The sequence below is a fragment of the Chiloscyllium plagiosum genome, unplaced genomic scaffold (genome assembly GCF_037043375.1).
Source record: "Chiloscyllium plagiosum isolate Xiang-an unplaced genomic scaffold, Cpla_swu_hap1 HiC_scaffold_39, whole genome shotgun sequence".
Taxonomy (NCBI): Eukaryota; Metazoa; Chordata; class Chondrichthyes; order Orectolobiformes; family Hemiscylliidae; genus Chiloscyllium; species Chiloscyllium plagiosum.
The window spans coordinates 76,111,198-76,133,082 of NW_028270177.1; the positions used below are offsets into that span (position 1 = coordinate 76,111,198).

The window sequence follows — 21,885 nt, forward strand, 5'->3', positions numbered from 1 at the left end:
AGAAATGTGGAGAGCTGTAAGGTCTACAGGAGTTCATGGAGATGGGGAGGTGGGGAGGGATGCAGCAGTTACAGGCATAAGGATGATGGTAGGATGGGGTGGTTTGCACAGACAAGAGTGTTTTATGTGTATGGAGCAGATTACAGAAATCTAGACGGTTTTATAGATTAGAAGAACAAACAGATATGTGGAGGACAGTCGTGACTGAAGATGTTTATAGTTATTGAAAGGCTTAGGTTCTGCAAGTTATTTAGGTATAGAGGGTGTGGTGTATGACAATTTTACCGGGAGATAAGGACATCCTTTTTGGTTGGAGACAGTTTCACAGATAAGGCAGCATTAGTAACTCCTGCAGTTTGGTCAAAGTGGGAAAGTTTGTAGGGGAAGGTGACATTTACACAGATAGGGGTGTAAGAGATGGAGAAGGTTAGGGAGATGAGTAGATGATGGACAGATTGGAAGACCTGACATTGACAGGATGGGTGATAGGCAACAGAGGATGTTACACAGATAGTGAGTCTTTTCCGAACTGGATCAGATAGTCACAGGCATTGCAGTGAGTTCTACAGAACAGGAGTGCTGCAGGGACCGAAGAGGATTGTACCGGCTCCACAGATTGATCATGTCTTTCGGACTGGAAGAAGATACGAATAGCTTAAACTCTATGTATGCTGTTTTCTTTTTCCCGAACAGAGCCACAATATCCCTCATCAGCCAGGGATCCCTGAACCTGCCAGATTTTCCCTTCACTCTAACAGGGACACATTGGCCCTGGATTCTTGAGATCACACTTTTAAAAGCTTCCCATTTGCCAGTCATTCCTTTTCCTTCAAACAGACTTGCCCAATCGATGGTAGTAATAATGTAGAGGAGCCGGTGTTGGACTGGGGTGTACAAAGTTAAAAATCACACAACACCAGCTTAGAGTCCAGCAGGTTTATCTGGAGGCACTAGGTTTTGGAGCGCTACTTCATCATGTAGTTGTGGAGCACAATCATAAGGCTCAGAATTTATAGCAACATGATAGTAGTGTCATGGAATGTAATATCAAACACATTTAGTTTAAGCCTTTCATCTTTTAGGATGATCACCTGCTCTTCGAAAGCTAGTGCTTCAAAATAAACCTGTTGGACTATAACCTGGTGTTGTGTGATTTTTAATTCCCCCAATCTACCTCTGCTCGATCTTGCCTAATGGCCCCAAATCTGGCCCTGCTCCAGTTTCACACCTTAATCTGTCAACCTGTCTGATCCATAACAATGTTAAAACGAAGATAGTTGTGGTCACTGGACCCAAAGGATAGGACAGCTAATTACAGAGCAGATAGTCTGACAGCAGGGGGAGGGAAATTATTGGGAACAATTCTGAGGGACAATTTGAAGCAATACCTGGAAAGGCAAGAAACAATTAGGGATAGTCAGCACGGATTTGGTAAAGGAAGATCCTGTCTGATGAATTCAGCTGAGTTTTCTTTGAAATTATGATTGAAAATGTTGATGAGGGCAGTGCAGATGTTGTGGGTTCCATGGAATTCATTAAGGCCTTTGACAAGGTCCCACATGGAGGGCTGGTCCAAAAGGGAAGAGCCCATGGGATCCAAGGTAAGTTGGCAAATTGGAATCAAAACTGGTGGAGGGTTGTTTCTGTGATTAGAAGCCTTTCACCATCGAATGTACCACAGGGATCTGTGCAGGAACCATCGCTGTTTATTATGTACATTAATGAGTTGGATGTGATGGCAGAAGGTTTACAGATGACATGAAGGGTGAGGGTGTTGTCCACAGTGATGGGGATGGTCTCAGTCTACAGTCTGAAGGTGGAGGTGGGGACTGAATTTCAAAGAGTCATTTCAATCGATAAGGCAGGCAAGAGCAGAGCAGACAATGAGGGAAAACCGATCAATTAAACTTCACTTACTTTGATGTAAAAGGCCTGACAGATAAGGCAGATGAGCGCATGGCATGGATGGGAACATGGGACTGAAAATTCACAGGTATTACAGAACAACAGCTGAGGGAGGGACAGGACCGGCAGCTCAATGTTCCAGAGACAGATGCTAGAGGAAAGACAGAACAGGAAACAAAAATGGAGGGAGAGTGGAGTTCTTGATTAGTGAAAAAAATCACTGCAGCACTTAGAGAGGATGTGCCTGGGGATCGCCCAGTGAAATTCTCTTAGTGGAACTGAGAAATAAGAATGAGTCATCACTTTGATATGACTGTATTACAGGCCTCCAATAGTCAATGGGAAATAGAGCAGCAAATGTATCAGGAGATCTCAGATGTCTAAGAATAATAGGGTCGTAATGGTCAGGGATTTTAACTTTCCATACCTTGACTGGGACTGCCATAATGTATACAGCTTGGATCGGAGGAATTTGTTCAGTATGTTCAAGAAAACTGTCTCAGTCAATATGGAAATGGCCTGACTGCAGAAAGGGATAAAACCTGATCTCCCCTTGGGAAACAAAAGTCGGGAAAGGGACTGAAGTGTCTGTAGGGGAGCACTTTGGCAAAATTACCACACTTTTATCAGTTTGAACATACATTTCACATCGGAACTTACTGTGGAGAAACTCTGGGGAAGTCAGGGAAATAAACAGTGATGTCTTCACAAGAGTCCACATTGGCGAACAGGAAGTGCTGAACGTTTTAAAACGCATAAAAATTAGGCAACTCTCTCGGAACTAATCAGGTGTATCCCATGACATAGGGCGGGTGGTTAGGGAAGAAATTGCGGGGTCCCTTAAAGAGATATTTCTATCAAAGACAGCTACAGGTAATGAGCTGGGAGACTCGAGGGTCACTAATGCTGTGCCAGTATTTAAGAAAGGCTGCGAGGGGAAGCCAGGGACCTAAACACTAGTTAGCTTGATGTCAGTGGTGCGAATGTTGTTGGAAGTGATTCTGCAGGACAGGAGTTACATGCATTTGGAAAGGCAAGTATTGATTAGGGATAGTCAGCACAGCTTAGTGCATACAAAGTAGTGTCTCGCAGACTTGACTGAGTTTGTTGAAGAGGTAATTAACAAGATAGATGAAGACAGAGCAGTAGACATTGTCTATGCTGACTTCAGCAAGGCCTTAGGCAGGGTTTAGCCTGGTGTACTCGTTAGTAAGGTTAGATCACATGGGATCAGGGAGAGCGAGACAACCGGACACAACATGGGCTTGACAGTAGGAGACAGAGGGTAGTGGGAGAGGGTTGTTGTGTGGACTGGAGGCTCTGACCAGCGGTGTGCCAGAGGATTGGTGCTGGGGCCACATGTGCATTATTTACATAAACGAGAATATAGGAATCATTGTTCGTAAGCAAAATAAGTATTACAGTGGGGAGTGAAGACAGTTATCAAAGAGGCTCTTGATCAACTGGACAAGTTGGTCAAGGAATGAAAGATTGATTTTAATTAATGGATTTTGTTAAGACAAAACAGGGACGACCAACACTGTTAATGGTAGGGCCCCCGTTCAATGCTGTCGAACACACAGAGAGACCAAGGGGTGCAGTGACATTGTTCCTTCTAAGTGGCATCACAGGTGGACAGGATGGTGAAAGCAGATTAGGCACACTTTCCCTCATGGGTCAGAGCATTGAGTTGGTACATCATGATACGGCTTTACAAGACATTCCTGGGTCCCCAGTTGGAGTACTGTGTAGAATCCTGATTCTCCCGATTTAGGAAGCATTTTCTGAAACTGTACACAGAGCAAAGACTGGCGAAGATGTTACTGATACTGAAGGGTTTGACTTACAAGGATAGGGTGGATAAGCTGGAAAGCAAAACAGTGGGAATTCGATAGCTTTGGCAGATAAGGATAAGGAGAATGCAAGGAAATTCTGCAGCATACAATTACAAAAAAGCAACGAGAGAGACAATAAGGCCCCTCAGGTGTGGAACCACAGGAGATGCGCGAGACCCGAAATGAATATTTTATGTCAGAATGTACTGTGGACAAAGACTAGAAAACAAAGGGAAAGAAACAGTGATGTCTTGTAAAGAGTCCCCATTACAGGAGAGGTGGTGCTGGATGTCTTAGAACACAAATGTAGAAAAAGCCCTAGGTCTTGAACAACTGTATCCCAGAACATTATAGCAAAGTAGTGGCAGTGGCATTGTCCTTCGTATTTCCATTGGGCGTAGGTGGCTGAGGGGTGACCTTATAAAGGTTTATAAACCATGAAGGGTACGGGTAAGGTGAATAGTGAAGGTCTCTACCCCGGGGTAGGGGAGTCCATAACTGGAGGGCAGAAATATGAGGTGGGAGAGGGAAGACCTAAGAGTGATCAGAGGAGAACATTTTTCACAGAGAGCATGGTGCACAAATTGAATGAGCTGCCGGGGGAAGTGATGGCGAGAAGCACAATGACAACATGGAAAAGACATTTGGGTGGATACATGGAGAGGGGAAGGTTTGAAGGGATACGGGCCAATTGCAGGGAAAGGCGACTCGTTCAGGAACCGTGTTCAGCATCGACTAGTTGGATCAAAGCAAAGGTTCTGTTTCCGTGCTGCATGACTCTGCCATTGGAGGAGGAGACTACCGAGATAAGGCACACTAGACACTGAAGCAAGTTACAGAGATTGGGATGGTAGGCTGGAATGCAGTTCATTTCAAACATGTGGAAGGACTATAGGGAAGGGAGGAGGTTACAGGGTTAGGAACCGTTATAGGAGTTAAAAATTATTGAAGACACCGGTCCATGCGACATGCCATAGATACAATTTTGGAGAGGGAAATACAGAAGAGAAATCCCAGGCAGCATTCCCATCCTCTCTTGGGAAGCCTGCTTTCCCCTCTGTTGTACTGATGCTCACTAAGACAGCACAGGCCTGGATTGGTAACTGTGACACTCCCGATACTGTCTCAGTACAACAAAACTTACAGCAGGGGTGGTGATTGAGCCTGAGGTTTGTATGTACTCTGCTCCCCCTCCAGCACTGTATCTATGTCATGTCTTGTTAGCTGATATATGGAGCCCTCTCATTGCTCTCTGCTCTATGCACTGTGAGTGATCTTACCTCACTGCAGGATTTATTGAAGGCTCCAGATCTCCCTGCCCATGGTCTCTCTCGCTGACAAACCATCTTCAATGTGGTGATGGACGAGACACCCAGCAGCTGTGAAATGTGTTGAGTCAGGACCTTCCTGAGTACCTCCAGGAGACAGACAAATAAACAGAATTGGAATTTATACTAATGTAGTGAGAGTTACACATGGAGAATGGTCCTGAGTAAAACAGAGATCTGGAAAATCCCAGACTCCATCCCTGGCCTCTGCTGCTGCGTCTCTCTGGAGTGGAGAATTCTGTTGACTCAGGATCTGGAGTAACTATAAGAGCGAGGGGAATTGACAGAGGCAGCAATTAGACCCACACAGTGAGCGATACCACATGGAGAGAGATACTGTGTGATATCACCAGAGTGCTGGAAGGTATCAGGCTCAAACAATCATGTCAGAATGTCTCAGAATCAATCAATTGTGTGGGAAGAAGGGGTTCTGCTTCAAGATGGTATAACCGGTTAGGAATGAACAACCAGTGAGCAGGCAAAGTGAAGGCCTAGTGGCATTATTGCTAGAGCATGTATCCCAAACCTCAGCTAATGTTCGGGGAGACATGTTTGAATCCCACCACCAGAAATGGGGGAATTTGAAAACAATACTTTTAAAGATAATAATTAATAATCCATAAATAAATATGAGACAATTGCTAATGTACAAAAAATACAAACACTTGTCATTTCGAGAAGGACATCTGCCTATCCTCACGTGGTCTGCACAAAATACCCACAGCAAAGTGTTTGTCTCTCAATGACCCTCTGAAATGGCCGAGCAAGTTACTCAGTTCAAGGGCAGCTAGGGCTGGGAAAGAAAGGCAGGTCAGACAGAGATACCAACATCCCATGAGTTAATAAAAACAATCCCGTTGCACTGGGCCCCACTGGAACAATGATGTGACCAGTGTCCTGGCCAATCATGTCGGTAAGTTTACGGACAGGGCTTTAAACTGACAGAGAGGATGCAGGGACATGGTTCAGGTGAAAGGAGCTCTCCAAATCCAAATAGAAAAGGTGAAGCATCGGAACAGCATGGGGATATGCCTGAAGACAAGCAGAAAGGAACAGGATGGGAAAAAGTTTAGTTAAAACTGTACATCAGTGAATCGGTTTGTGACAGGAAATTGTGGGAAAGAGTAAGTTATGTTTTGTTTGGAATGGAAAAAGTCTCTGCAATGGGGTAGATGGATTTGTGACACAGAGATAAAAGAGATTTAGACAGCAGTGAGACATGGTTCCAGAACGAACAAAAGGTGGAACATAAATATTCAATGGTTCACAACCTTGTGGAAATTCAGGCAAAATGGGCAATGCTAACAATAATGGGTAATAAAGGCATTACAGAGAAAGCATTTGGTCTCAGAACATGAAGTAGAGTCAGTCTGAATGTAAACTCTGGCCACTACTTGCCAAGGACTCAAGGAGCAGAACAGTTTTAGCCATCGAACAGCATTTCATTGTTCATCACTGCAATAAACAGGAATCAATTAGAATTTTTAATAAAAGCATTGTGATAATTTTGGGAAATTTCAATATTCCCAAAATCTGGGACATTCACACTGACAAGAGCGATATTGAAAGAGGAGTTCAGAGATTTTTTTTCAGTGTTTCTTTGAATAACACATTGTGCAACTGGCTAGGGATGTAACTATCTCAGATCGACCGTTGTGTGATGAAACTTAGTGAATGAGTAATGTCACCTGGAGAGATCCTCTGGGAAATTGTGAGAAAGTGCAGTTTAAAGAAATATATAGTTTTAAAGTGAATCACAGAAAGGACAAGCTACAACTAGAAACAAAAACAGCCAATTACATGAGTTTTAAAGGAGAACTGACGAAGGTAAACAGGTTAAACAGACTGAAATATGTGACCGTAAATGGACAGTGGAAAATATTTGAAGGAACAGTGTAAATCATTCAAATAAAGGGCATTCCATTGAAACAGACATAACTTCAACAAGAAATCCCCACTGGTCCCTCACTCAGGACAAAAGGGATCATACTAGATTATGAGGCTGAGAAGATCACCACAAAGTGCTTAAAATCCTGAAGTGAGAGTGTGTTTTTGGAGTATGTTTAAAAGGGATTGCAGCGGGTCTGCTAGCAGGGGGAGGGCGTTGGGAAGGGGAAACATTGTCAGGGCATATTTAACCGATAGGAACAGGGAGAATTGAAGGGATTGGAGGTGGTGAGAGTGTTACAGAGAGTGGTCAGGGCCTGAACGGATTGCTGCAGCTGGAGGGGTTTGCAGAGGTCGGGAGGGACATAAGTATTTTTATTTATTCATTCATGGGATGTGGGTGCCACTGATTGGACCATCAATCGTTGTCCCCACTGCTAATTGCCCAGAGGATAGCTCAGAGTCAGTCAAATTGTTGTGGGTCTGGAGTCACGTGTATGCCAAACCAAGTTAGAGTGTCAAATGTCCTTCCCTAAATGAGGTAAATGAACTAATAGAGTTCATCCTGCTGATCAACAATGGTTTCATGGTGGTTTTGCCAATATCTTGTACAGATACAACATGACATCCTTGTCCTACTTTCAATGCTCTCCCGAATGAAGGTCACCACTCCAAACGCCTGCTTCACCAGCCTGTCTACCTGTGACACCACATTCAAAGAACTGTGTACCTGGGTCACTGGATCTCTGACTGAAAACACTACCCAGGGCCCAAACATTAACTGTACAAGTACCACCCTGATTTGTTTCACCAAAATGGAACACCTCACAGATATATAATTAAACTCCATCTGCTTTTCTTCAGCCCACTATCCCAGTGTACTGTTCATCCTGTTGAACCACAGATAACATTCTTCACTGTCCACTTTACCAGCAATTTCAGTGCAACCCAGAAAACTTACTTACCAGGAAACCAATATTCCCATCCAAACCATTTATCCAAATGACAAACAACAGGGACCCACTCCACCGCTGGTCACATGCCTCCAGTCAGAAAAACAACATGTCTCTCATCACCCTCTGTCTCCCACCATCAAGCCCAATTTTGTATCCAGTTCCCTCGGTCCTCCTGAATGCCATATTCTTTTACATTGATCTGAGCTTATTACCCAGTTTACCACACAGGCACAGAACAGTACAGCACAAGACCCTTAGGCCATGATGCTATGCCAGCCCTTTATCTGACTGTATGATCAAACTAACCTACGTACCCTTCATTTTATTATCATCCATGTGCCTATCCAGAAGTATATTAAATGTCCTGAATGCATCTAATTTTACTGCCACCGCTGGCAGTGCATTCCACTCACCCACCACTCTATATGTAACGAACCTACTTCTGAAATCTCCCCTTAACCATCCGAGAATCACCTGAAAATTATACCCCCTTGTAATAGCTATTTATGTCAGGGTAAAAAATGTCTCTCACTATTCAGTCTCTCTTTGCCTCTCATCATCGTGTTCACCTCTACCAAGTCACCCCTCAGCCTTCTTCTCTCCAATGAGAAAAGCCCTAGCTCCCTCAAGCTTTCTTCATAAGACATGCTCTCCAGTACAGGCAGCATCCTGGTAAATCTCCTCTTTACCGTCTCTGAAGCTTCCACATCCATTATGTAATGAAGGAACCTGAACTAAACACAATAATACAAGTGGGATCTAACCAGGGCTCTGTAGAGCTGCATCATAACTTCACGGCTTTAAAACTCAATCCCCCAGCTAATGAAATCCAGCACAATATATTCCTGCTTAACAAGCCTATCCGCTTGGGTGGCAACTTTGAGGGATCTGTGGACTTGGAACCTCCACACTGCCAAGGATCCTACCTTTAACCCTGCATTATGCATTCATATTCAGTCTTCCAAAATGAATGACTTCACATTTTTGCAGATTCAACTCCATTTGCCACTTCTCAGCCCAGCTCTGCATCCTGTCATTGCCCAGTTGCAACCTACAATAGCCCTCCACACTATCAGCCATTCCACCAACCTTCGTGTCATTGCCGAACTTACTAACCCACTTTTCCACTCACACATCCAAGTCATTTATAAAACCACAAAGAGCAGAGGTCCTGTAACATCTCCCTGCAGAAAACCACTGGTCACTGAGCTCCAGGATAAATGCTTTCCATTCATCATTACCCTCGATCTTCTACGAGCCAAGAATTCTGTATCCAGACAGTCAGGTTTCCCTGTATCCCATGTCACCTACTTTCTGAATGAGCCATAAAGGTGTTTTATCACATCGCCAAAGGACTCAATAAGATTTGTAAGGCATGACCTGCCCCTTACAAAGCCATGCTGACTACCTCGAATCAAACTATGGTTTTGCAAGGAATTATAAATCCTGTCTCAGAGTCCTCTCCAATAATCTGCACACCACAGACATAAGACTGACAGGTCTGAAATTCCCAGCATTTTCCATATTCCCTTTCCTGAACAAGGGAATAACATTTGCCGCCCTCCAACCATCTGGTACAACTCCAGTGGTCGGTGAGGGCACAAAGGTCATTGCCAAGTGCACAGCAATCTCTTCCCTCACTTCATGTAGTAACTTTGGGCACATCCCGTCTGGTCCAATAGACTTATCTATCCTTATGTTTTACACAATATTCAGCACATCCTCTTTCTTAACATCAATCTGTTCACATATAATCAGCCTGTTTCACGCTGTCCTCACAAATAACAAAGGTCCCTCTCAGGAGTGAATACTGAAGCACAGTATGCATTAAGGAAATCCCCTACCTCCTCCAACTTCAGACACAAGTTCCCTCCACTATCCTGATCAGCCCTACCCTCACTCTGGCCATGCTCTTGTTCCTCACATAAGTAGAGAATGCCTTATGGTTTTTCTTAATCCTTCCCAAGAATGCTTTTTCATGCCCCCTTCTAGCTGTCCTAAGTCCATTTCTCAGTTCCTTCCTGGCGACCTTCAGAGAACCCCTACAGTGTAGAAACAGGCCATTTGGCCCAATACCTGCATATCAACCCTTCAAACTGTACCCCAACCAGAACCATTCTCCCAACCTTATTCTCTCCATTTGCCCCGACTAATGCACCAAACCTACACATCCGGGAACACTATGGGTAATTTAGCATGGCTGAGTCACCTGACATGCACATCCTTGAGCTGTGGGTGAAACTGGAATACCTAGGGGAAACCCACGCAGACACGGGGAGAAGGTGCAAACTCCGCACAGACAGTCACCTGAGGCTGAAATCGAAACGGAGTCCGTGGTGCTATGAGGTAGCAGTGCTAACCACTGTGCCGTCGTGCTGCTCCATGTTACCCTCTAGGAACCTGTCTGACGCTTGCTTCCTCAACCTTAAATAAGCTTCCTTCTTCCTCTTGACTAGATGTTCTACATCCCTTCAAACCCTGTTAAATGCTTTGCTGAAGTCCATGTGGCCAACGTTGACTATCTATCTCTTGGCCACATCCTCAAAGAGTCAATCCAGTTTGTGAAACACAGTTTTCCACTCACAAAGCCATGCTGACCATCTCTAATCAGCCCTTGTCTTTCCAAGTATACGTAGCTCCTTTCTCAAAATCTCCTCCAACAACTTCCCCATCACTGGGCTCACTGGGCTGTAATTTCCTGGCTTTTCCCTGCAACCCTTAAGTGATGGAACAACATTATCCTCCCTCCAGTCTTCCAGTACCTCACTGTGTCTGTTGATAATATAAATATCTCTGTTCGGGACACTGCAATCTCTTCCCTAGCTTCCCACAATCTTCTAGCATAGACCTAATGAGCTACTGAGGATGAATCTAGCTTTATTTGTTTTAAGATTCCAGCACTTTCTCTTCTCTGTTGAGGATTCTTTCTAAGACATCTTTATATTTTTCCCCAAGTTCCTGAGCTTCCATGTTTTTCTCCACAGTAAATACTGACAAGATTGTTTTGTCCAATACGTCACCCTTCTCCTCAGGTTCCACACATAGGTGACCTTATTGATATTTAAGAGGCCCTATTCTCTACCAAGTTACTCATTAGCCCTTATTGAAACTTGCGTAAAGGCTTCTGAAAAATCAAATACACCATACCCCCCATACGAATACACCCCTCCGACACACTTACAATGCTGCCATTTATACTCACACCAACAAATTAAATCCAACAGGCTCAAAAACACATTCTCCTTTATAAAATGTGTTTCTAAGGGTCAAGTTATGTTTTATTGACATATCCTTTCTCACTCATTTCAGCACGCTCTTGACTTACAGTGAGGCTAACACTGTTTGGTTTCAGACTGGAAGCAGGTTGTGGGAGTTCTTGTTTATCAATCTGAAAAAAGCTAGCTTACAGGGTCAGCAGGCAATAGAGAAGGTAAATCAAATGCTGCCATTTATTACAGAGGAAATGGAGTTAAAAACTAGGGAAATCTTGCTAAAATGACGCAAGGTACCAGTCAGACCACACCTGGAATATTATGAACAGTGTGAGTGCCCAAAGGAAAGATATTGTCGCATTGGAGGCTGGTCAGGGAAGGGTCACTCGGCTGATCTTGGGAATGGAGGGATTTTCTAATGAGAAGAGGTGGAGTAGATTGAGGTTGAACCCACTGAAGTTTAGATAATGAGAAAGAAATGGACTGAAACATGCAAGATTCTGAGGGGCTCTGATCGGGCAGATGCTGGGAAGTTAGAAAATAGAACAGTAGAGCACAGCAACAGGCCCTTCGGCCCACCACGTCTGTGCTGTCCATGATGCTATTCTAAATCATCCCATCTGCACATGGTCCATATCCCTCTATTCTCTGCCTGTTCATGTTTCTGTCTAAATGCCACTTCAAACTTTGCTCACATTTTTGCTTCCACGACCTCCCTCGATAACTTCCACTCTCTATGTAAAAAATAAACTTGCCTCACACATCGCGTATAAACTTTCTCTTCTCACCTTAAACCTATGCGCTCTAGTATTTAAAACTGACACATTGGAAAAGAGATTCTGACTATCCATATTATCTGTTCCTCATCCTAATGTTTGTTCCTGTACCTGGTCACCTGTCACCCTCTGATAATCTCGCAAAACAATCCAACTTTGTTTAAATTTCCTCTTACACCAAAAAACACTTAAAAAGCCCAACACAGGCAACGTGCTGATTAACCGCTTTTACACCCTCTCCAAAGCTTCCCCATCCTTCCTATTGTGTGAAGATGAGAACTGCACACAGTCCTCCAAATGTGGCCAAACAAACGTTTTGTACAATTACAGCATCAGATGCAAACCACTATACCCAACGTTGTCACCGATGAAGGCCAGTATTCTATTTGCTTTCCTTCCCATCTGAAACACTTCTGTTGCCATTTTCAGGAAGTTACTGACTTGCAGCAAGATCCTTTTGTTAATCAATGTCCCTCAGTAGCCTAACTTTCTTCTTGACTTTGACATGACCTCACATTTGTCCAGATTAAACTCATTTTGCCATTTCTCTCCACATCTTTCCAACTGATAGTAACCTCCTGCAACCTTGGATCTGCTTGCTCATTCACCCCAACTCCACCAATTTTCATGTCATCTGCAATAATCATATTTGTCACTTCTTTTCATTTCAATTGTGTGAGAATCTGTAACCAGAGGGCAGAAAACCCCAGCAAAGGCTCACCCATTGAAGATGGAGAGGAGGAGGAATGTCTTCATTCAGAGGGTAGTGACTGTGGGAATTCCTGACTGCAGGGGGCTGCCGTGGCTGGGTCATTAAGAATAGTTACAGTAGAGATGGTGAGGTTTAAATGAATCAGGGAAACAAGGGTTTTGTGGAGAAGGCAGGAAAGTAGAGTTAAAGATCATCAGGTCACCCATGATCTGATTGAAGGGCAGAGTATCCTCAATGGGCCAAATGGCCTCATTCTACTCCTACATCTCATGGTCCGAACTCAAACTCAATATGTCCTGCATAACATTATGGGTCTCTGCTCACAAAACTCCTTTATAATGGGAATTTTAGATGCTTATTATTACACAGCATTTGATCTACAGTAGACAATTTTGTTGATGGCTCCTTGATATGATGTTATAGAAAACCATCTCGTATCCAATCCAGGATTCCATCCATTCCAGCCCTGATACTCAATAGTTATCCAGTCGGGATGGAGACCACTGTCACACACAGTTACTGTACTGCCCTTGCTACAAGTACATTCAGTGTCCTGACTGTAACCATATTGACATTCCCATCACTGTCTGGTGCCTATAAAGGAATTCCTGCTAATGGTTGCTGCTTCTTGTTTATTCTCAGCTCCATCCAAATACACTACAAATTTTGATCTTCAGTTCCATGTGGCTATCTCATTAATGCATTAACCTCATCCTTTCTTCGCAACTTGTTGATTTTTTGCCTAGTTTGCCTCTTGGGGCTAGATTGGGTTGGGATATCTGGTTGGCATGGATGGGTTGGACTGAAGGATCTGTTTCCATGCTGTACATCTCATTGACTCTATGACTCTATCCTAACAACTCTTCAATATTCCCTTCCCATCAACGGTCATTCTGCATCTACATCTCCGGAATGACAGTTCCATCATATCTGTTCACTGTCATTCCATCTGCCTTATGGCAAAAACAGGGAGTCAATCCTCAGTAGTGGGGAGTTGAACGGATGGGTAGAGGTTACAGAGATAGGGAGGCTTACAGGGCCTCGAGGATGTTTGAATTAAACTGAGTTACATCTGGTCAAGAATGTCAGTGGGACACAGGGGTTTGGGGATTGGAGGAATTTACAGAGATAGAGGGAGCTGGATTAGATTCTGGAGATAAGGATAGGGATGGATTTAGGGAGAGGGGGGCAGACTGAGCGGCACAGACAGCAGTGTGTTTCAGTAGGGTAGTATTGTATATACTGACAGAGATATGGAAGGTTGTGGTGACAGAAGAAGCTTACAGATATAAGGCAGTTTCTAGCTTCTGGAGACTACAGAGATAAGAAGGCAATGGAGAATGCCAGGTTACTGGGTTGGAGACAGTTACACAAATGGGGAGGGTTGCACAAACTGAAAGAGGTTCCTCTGATCGGGAGGGGTGTGGGGTCAGGAACAAGGGTGAAATTTAAAACAATTCAGCTCGAATAATTGGAGAATGATAAAGAGATTACAAATCTTTCACAGCTAAGGAAGGGTCGTAGGAGCTGGAGAAGATTACCTAGGTAGGGACCGATTGAAAGGTTAAAGACAAATATATTGATATGAAGGGTGGTATTGGTATGAGGAGCTTACAGGGATATACAGGACTTTCGGGGTTTGCAGGGATGAAGGAAATTACTGGCATTAGGGCGTTAGGGGTTAGAGAACCTGACAGTGACAGAGAGAATGGTGTGGACTAGAGGAGATTCCAAACAGAGAAAAGATTATCAGGACTGGAGGATATTACAGAGATAACTGATACAACATGGGCCAGGATTGGTGCCTGCGATTCCTGTGCTGACGCATTGAGGACCAGTACAGCACAGGTAAGAGCAGGACCCTAACAAGGTAATGCAAATGAAGCCTAGAATGTTGCTGTTCCTTGCCCAGTTCTGTATCTTAGTCCTGTCTTCCAGGTCTGAATATAGTCCCCTACTACTGTTTACTGTGCTGTTTACTGTGAGTGATCTTACCGGCTGCAGGATTTACTGAAGGTTCCAGATCTCCCTCTCCATCTCTCTCTGGCTGACCAAGCGTCTTCAATTAGGTGATGGATGAGACAGGAATTAGTAATATCCTGATTACCTGCATGAGGCCGAGAAATGGACAGAATGGGAAATTAGATTGATGCAGTGAGGATAACTTGTGCAGAGTGGCACAGAGTCCACCGGAGACCACAAAAATCCCAGTCTCCGTCCCTGGCCTGCCCTGCTGCATCTCTCTGGAATGGACAATTTTGTTGACTCAGGATCTCAGACGAGCTGTAAGAGGGAGCAACACTGACAGAGGCAGCAAATAGACCGACACAGCGAGGGGCACCACATGGAGAGAGACTGAAGTGATATCACCAGAGTACAGGAAGTTGTCAGGATTACATAATGGTGTCAGAAGACGTGGTTCTGATGCAGTAGGAACTGCTACCAGTACTCAAGGAGGAGTCAACCATTATATTGGGATGGGCTCCACTGGTACGGTGCTAGGGCCAATGTCCTTGTCAATCATATGACCATGATAATGCAGATTGCTTTAAACTGACACAGATGGGGGAGAGAAAGGTCGAAATATTGGAACACCATGCGATGTGGCTAAAGACAAACAGAAAGAAACAGGAAGGGGCTGCGTTTAACTGAAATTGTACATCAGCAAATAGGTTTGTGACAGAAATTGTGATAAAAAAGTAAATTGCTGTTTCTTAATTTGAATGCATGAAGTATTTGCAATAAATTACATGCACATGTGACTGTGATATCTGTCTAATCACAATCAGGGTGACATTTTCACAGAGTGAACAAAAAGGTGAGTCATTGATATTCGAGGTCAGACAACATTGTGGAAAGCCAGACAGAATGGGAAGCAGGATGGGGAACTCCCACAGTTGAAATCACAATGGTATTACCAGCAAAATATGTGGCCTCAGATTATCAAGCAGTAGGAAACCAAATTCTGGATAATAAGGGTCAGAACACAAAAGTGGAAGGACAGTGTTAAAGCCCCTTTACAACATTACATTATTAGACACTGCATTAACAGGGAGTTATTGGAATTTGTAACAAAGGCGCTGGGATAATTGGGAGGGAATTTAGCCTTCCTATCTCTTCATCTCATTGGTGATAGGTCACAGACGAGGCTGACTCTCTCCCACTCTCAGGTGGAGCCTGTAGGTGGCTGTACAGACCGATGTGGCCTTGGGGTAACAGGTTGCCTTGGGAAGGGGGTGGGTGGGACGTTGGTGTGGCAGCACGCTCCTTGTGCTGTTTTCTCCTGGACTCCCCTTTTTCCCAACAGCAAGTCTCGAGGTACTCGACACCGTCCTAATGCTCTTCCTCCACCTCGGATGGTCATGACCCAGTAATTCCCAGGAGTTACCAGATTTGATTAAGAGATGAAAAAAACCTATCAATTCTGCAGAAGCCAAAGTTTAGAAATGTGGACGCATTTGTTAAAGAGATCGCTCGGGAGTCTCCGAGAAGGAGTGCAGTAGGAAGTGGAAACGTCAGCGTTTAATCAGAATATAGGAACAGAGAGAATTGAAGGTGCTGGAGGTTGTGAGAGTGTTACAGAAGGGACAAAGGCCTGAATAATGTTACAAAGTCAGTACGGATTGCTGCAACTAAAGCTATTTGCAGAGGTAGGGATGGACATATGTATTTTCATTGATTCATTCACGGCCTGAGGATGTCACCGGATGGACCAGCATACATTGCCCTCCTGCTAATTGCCCAGAGGCAGCTCAGAGTCAGCTATATTGCTGTGGGTCTGGAGTCATATGTAGGCCAGAGCAGGCAAGAATGTCAGATGTACTTCCCTAAAGGACATATGTAAACAAGATGAGTTTTTCCAGATAATCAACAATGTTTATATGGTGACCTCATAAATGTCCGGTACAGATACAATCTGACATCCCAACTCCTACTTTCAATGCTCTGACCAATGAAGGGTAACTATCCCAAACGCCGGCTTCATCAGCCTGTCTACCTGCGATGCTACTTTCAAAAGAACTGTGTACCTGTATCCCTGGGTCACTGATTGGCAACACTACCCAGGGCCCGAACATTAACTGTACAAGTCCAGCCCTGGTCTGCTTTACCAGAATGCAACACTGTGCATTTCTCTACCTGCTATTCCTAGCCTCACTGGCCCAGCAGTACTGTTAATCCCATTGTACTCTTGGATAACCCTCTTCACTGTCCACTATACCACTGATTTCAGTGTCACTCACACACTTGCTAACCATGACTCCTGTATTCTCATCCAAACTGTTTATATAAATGATGCACAACAGTGACCCAGCACCTAACCCCATGTCACACCGTTGGTCACAGGCCTGTAGTTTGAACAGCAACCCTCTATGAACATGCTCTGTCTCCTACAGTCAAACCTGTTTTGTATCCAGTTGGTGAGTGCTCCCTGGTTATGCGTGATCTAACTTATTAACCAGTCTGCCATGCAGACCATTGTCAAAGGCCTTGCTAAAGTTAATGTGGAAATCATTTCCTGCTCTGCTTTGATCTGTCACTTGTCTACCTCTACACTCAGGTTTGAGGCATGATTTCCCATACACAAAGCCATGCTGATGATCGTTAATCTGTCCTTGCTTTTCCAAATGCATGATGGTCCTTTCTCTCAGAATCTCCTCCAACAACTTACCCACCTCTACCATCAGTCTCACTGGTCTGTAGTGGCTGTCGATGACACAAACATCTCTGCAAGGGACCTGATAGTTTCCTCGCTAGCTTCTCAGTTGGCACTGGGATACATCTGATCATGTCCCAAGGTTTTATTTAACGTTTTGCATTTTTAGACATCCAGCACCTCCTGTTCTCCAATGTAAACTCTGTTCAAGACATCACTATGTATTTTCCCAAGATCCCGAGCTTCCATCCCTTTCTCCAAAGTAAATGATAACGCAAAATACTTGTTCAGTATCTCACCCATCAGCAGTGATTCCACACAGACAGCCTCATTGACCTTTCAGGGGCCCTATTCTCTCCTGATCTAATTTTTAGCCCTTGTTGAAACTTGTCAAAATGCTTCTGAAATTTCAAATATCCCCCTAGCGCTACTAGCCTCCCCCAGATTTAACTATTCTGCCATTTACGGTCACACAAAAATATAGAATGCAACAAATTTAAAAATATTCCCCTTATATAAAATCATGCGTCTCCCATTGTTTCTAAGCGTACAGTTATCATTTTTTGTGATATCCTTTATAACACATTCCAGCATGTTCCCGACTTGCTGTCAGGCTAACACCGTTTGGTTTCAGACTGACTGCACAAAGGATTTTGGGAATCTTTGTGGATCATTCTGAAACAGGTAGTTTACAGGGTCAGCAGGTAATAGAGAAGGCAGATCAAATGCTGCCATTTATTACAGAGGGAATGGAGTCTAAATATAGGGAGGTCTAGTTAAAACGATGCAAGGTACAAGTCAGACCACACCTAGATTATAATGAACAGTATGCGTGCCCTAAGGAAAGATATTCTTTTATTGGAGGCAGACCAGGGAAGGTTCACTTGGCTGATCCTGGAGATGGCGGGATGTTCCAATGAGAAGAGGTGGAGTAGATTGACATTGAACCTATTGGGGTTTTGAAGAATGGGAGAGAAATTGAATGAAACATCCAGGATTCTGAAGGGCTTTGACAGGGTCGATGCCATGAAGTTAGAAAATAGAACAGTACAGCAGAGTAATAGGCCCTTCGGCCCACCATGGCTGTGCTGACCATGTTGCTATTCTTAACTAATCCCATCTGCCTGCACATGGGCAATATCCCTCTATTCTCCGCCTGTTCATCTGTCTGTCTAAATGCCACTTCAAAACTTTGCTCTAATTGCCACTTCTCCCACCTCCTGATCAGCTTCCACTCTCTCTGTCAAGAACGCTGGCCTCATTCATCTCACTTAAAACTTCTCATGCTCACCTTACACCGAGGCGCCCTAGTATTTGAGATTTCAACATTGGAAGAAGGATTCCAATTATCCACACTATCCATGCCTTTCCTAATGCTATATATCTGTACCAGGTCACCCCTCAGCCGCCGATACTCTTGCAAGACAATCCAACTGTGTCTAAACTCCTGACAGTGAACACATTCTCATCCAGACAACATTCTGGTAACCCTCTGTTGCACGCTCCCCAAAGCCTCCACATCCTTCCTGTAGTGTGTCGATGAGAACCTACACACAACATACCAAACATTGCCGAATGAAGTTTCATTCAGTCACAACATGACATGCAAACGTCTGTACTCAATTCTGTAACCAAATGAAAGGAAGCATACCATACTCCTCCTTTACCACACATTCTGCTGTGTTGTTATTTTCAGGGAGCTATGGATTTGCATCCAAGGTCGCCTGTTTTATCAATGTTTCCAATTAGTCAATTGGTGTAATTCTCTCTTCCATTTGACTTCATAAATGCATCACTTCACACTTGTCCCGATGAAATTCGATTTGCCATTTCTCTGCCCAGCGTTCCAGCTGATCTACACACCACTGCAACCTTTAATACTCTTCCTCACTATCCCCAATTCCCCGAACTACCCCTAATCATTACATGCCTCTCCAAATGTTGTCTGCAAAATTACTAATCAAACTGCTGACCTTTCCATCTTATTCACAGAGATAAATTACACACAGACATCGCAGCACTGATCCTTGTGAAACACCATTGGCCACAGATGTCCAATCAGAAATTCACCACTCCACATGCCTCTGTCTACTATCACCAAGAAAATATTGTATCCAACTTACCAATGACCATTGATTCCATGGTTTGTGATTTGATCTTCCAGATTTCCCTTGCTATTTGAAGGTTGCCCATTCAACATGACTATATTTTGATTCCCAGATTAAATTGGCTGTCTCACTAATGCACTGACTGCGTTCTTTCTTCACAACAAAACGGGACCTTGTTTGGTGTTTTATTGATCCTGCCTAAATCCCTACAACCCTTCAATAATCACATTGCTGTCATGGTCATTCTGCAGCCACATCTCCATAACAACATTTCGATCATATCTGTTCTCTTCAGTTAATGCTATCATTCCATCTGCCTTCTTGCAAATGCATGGCGTGTGTCACCGAGAGAGGGCCTTTGAGGGATGGATAGAGGTCACAGAGTTGGAGAGATGCTTGGGAGTGTGACGATGTTTGCAGGGTTAAACATAGCTACAGTTACTAGCAAACGTTCACAGGAGAAAACAGTTTATTGATTGAAGGAAGTTAGAGAGATAAAGCGTCTTTGATTAGATTCCAGAGATAGGGACGTGTATAGGGTTGTGGATCGTTACATGGACTATACTGACCAGGGTATAGAAACATTTGCATGATTCCAGGATGTGGTACATTTAGCAACAGTTGTGGGATCTGGAGAATATCACAGTAATAGGGAGGATGGTTTGGACTGGAAAATATTACAGGGAAAGAGAGGGTGGTAAGGACTGGAGAATGTTGCAAGCACATAGAAGATGATATAGACTGGAGAATGTTGCACGGATAGGGAGGAAGTTGTGGACTGAATAAACTGGAAAGGACAGATGATTTTATGCTCTGGAATGTACTTCAGAGAGAGTGAGTGCTGTGCATGCTGCAAGTTACGACAGGGATAGGGAAGCTTGTAGAGACTGGACGAGAGAGACATAGAGAGGCTTGTGAGAGACCAGATTCACTTATGAGCATAGGATGTGCTACAGCGAGCAGAGCCTTTTGAAGATATAAACGAGGATACAATGGCCACAAAGCAGTCACACCAATACATAGGTATATAGGAACTGAAGGAATTGAAGAGATTACACAGAGTGTTGTATGCAGTGGAGGAGATTAAACTGATAGGGATGGCTTTAGAGACTCAACAACGTTAGGAAATAATGGGGGTTGCAATGCTGAGAGCGGGTTTCAGCACGGTGGAGGATACAGACCTGAAGGAGCTTTCACAGATAGCGATGACTTTCAAGTCTGGTGGGGGCTGCAAAGTAAAGGGGATTGTAGAGACTGGAGGCATTTACACAGATAGGGAGAGTATTAGTGATCGGCAAAATTCACAAAAAACCAGTCTGCAGGACATGACAGAAATCAGAAGGGTTGTATCAACTTGATTGTGTACACAGTCAGAAAAGCTTGTGGAGGGTTGGAGCAGCTCACCATGACAGAGAAACGCATGGAGACTGGAGATGTTGCAGAAATGTTTAATACTTTATAACTCCACATAAGTCTGTCCTGGTTCGTTCTTTATGTTTCTGAACCGCTGTCGATACGCTTCTGGTACTAATCCATAAGCGCTTAGAATACCCTGTTTGATATGTGCATCATCTCTTGACCACGCATGAGACAGGGCTGCAAATACCTCACTGGCTCTGTCTGAACAGCTTAGACTGAACTAGCTTTACCCACAAGACCTCAGGCCACTCCATCTGTTTATCCAATTTTTCAAATGAAATACAGAGGTCCTTGAAAGTAGAGTCACAGGTAGATAAGATAGCAAATAAGGCACTTGGTGTGCATTCCTTTATTGGTCAGAGTATTGAGCACAGGAGTTGGGAGGTCATGTTGCGGCTGTACAGGACATTTTTAGGCCACTTTTGGAATACCGCATGCAATTCTGGTCTCCTTCCTATCGGAAGGATGTTGTGAAACTTGAATGGGTTCAGAAAAGATTTACAAGGATTTTGCCATGGTTGGAGGATTTGAGCTACAGGGAGAGGCTGAACGCGGTGGGGCTGCTTTCCCTGGAGCGTCAGAGGTTGAGGGGTGACCTTATAGAGGTTTATAAAATCATGAGGGGCATGGATAGGATAAATCGGCAAAGTATTTTCCCTGGGGTCGGGTGTCCAGAACTAGAGGACATAGGTTTCAGGTGAGAGGGGAAAGATATAAAAGAGACCTAAGGAGCAACTTTTTCACACAGAGGGTGATATGTATTTGGAATGAGCTGCCAGAAGAAGTGGTGAAGGCTAGTACAATTGCAACTGTATGGGTACATAAGTAGGAAGGGTTTAGAGGGAGATGGGTCAGGTGCTGATTGGTGCGACTGGATTGTCATGGACAAGTTGGACCAAAGGGTGTGTTTCCATGCTGTACATCTCTATGATTCTCTGACTTTAATTGCCGAAGTTTCTAATCACTGCAGGCAGTTAGAGACCGAGATAGAATTGTAAAGTCTTTTGGAGGTTCCACAGTTCGGGAGGATTGCAGGGACTTGATGATGTTGTACATGAAAGTAGAGTTATAGGGACTGAAGCTGAGAACAGAG

The 21,885-nt window shown here is 44.0% G+C and overlaps 1 long non-coding RNA gene across 1 annotated transcript in view; it reads right to left on the bottom strand.

The window, feature by feature from the left end:
* LOC148138772 (uncharacterized) overlaps positions 1-21,885 on the bottom strand; it is a 98,250-nt gene that overhangs the window by 30,015 nt on the left and 46,350 nt on the right. Inside the window, exons 5-6 of the long non-coding RNA XR_015753776.1 lie at positions 14,607-14,718; positions 5,021-5,155 (exon numbers count right to left, since the gene is read on the bottom strand). This is a non-coding gene — a long non-coding RNA (uncharacterized LOC148138772). The remainder of the gene's footprint in view (positions 1-5,020; positions 5,156-14,606; positions 14,719-21,885) is intronic.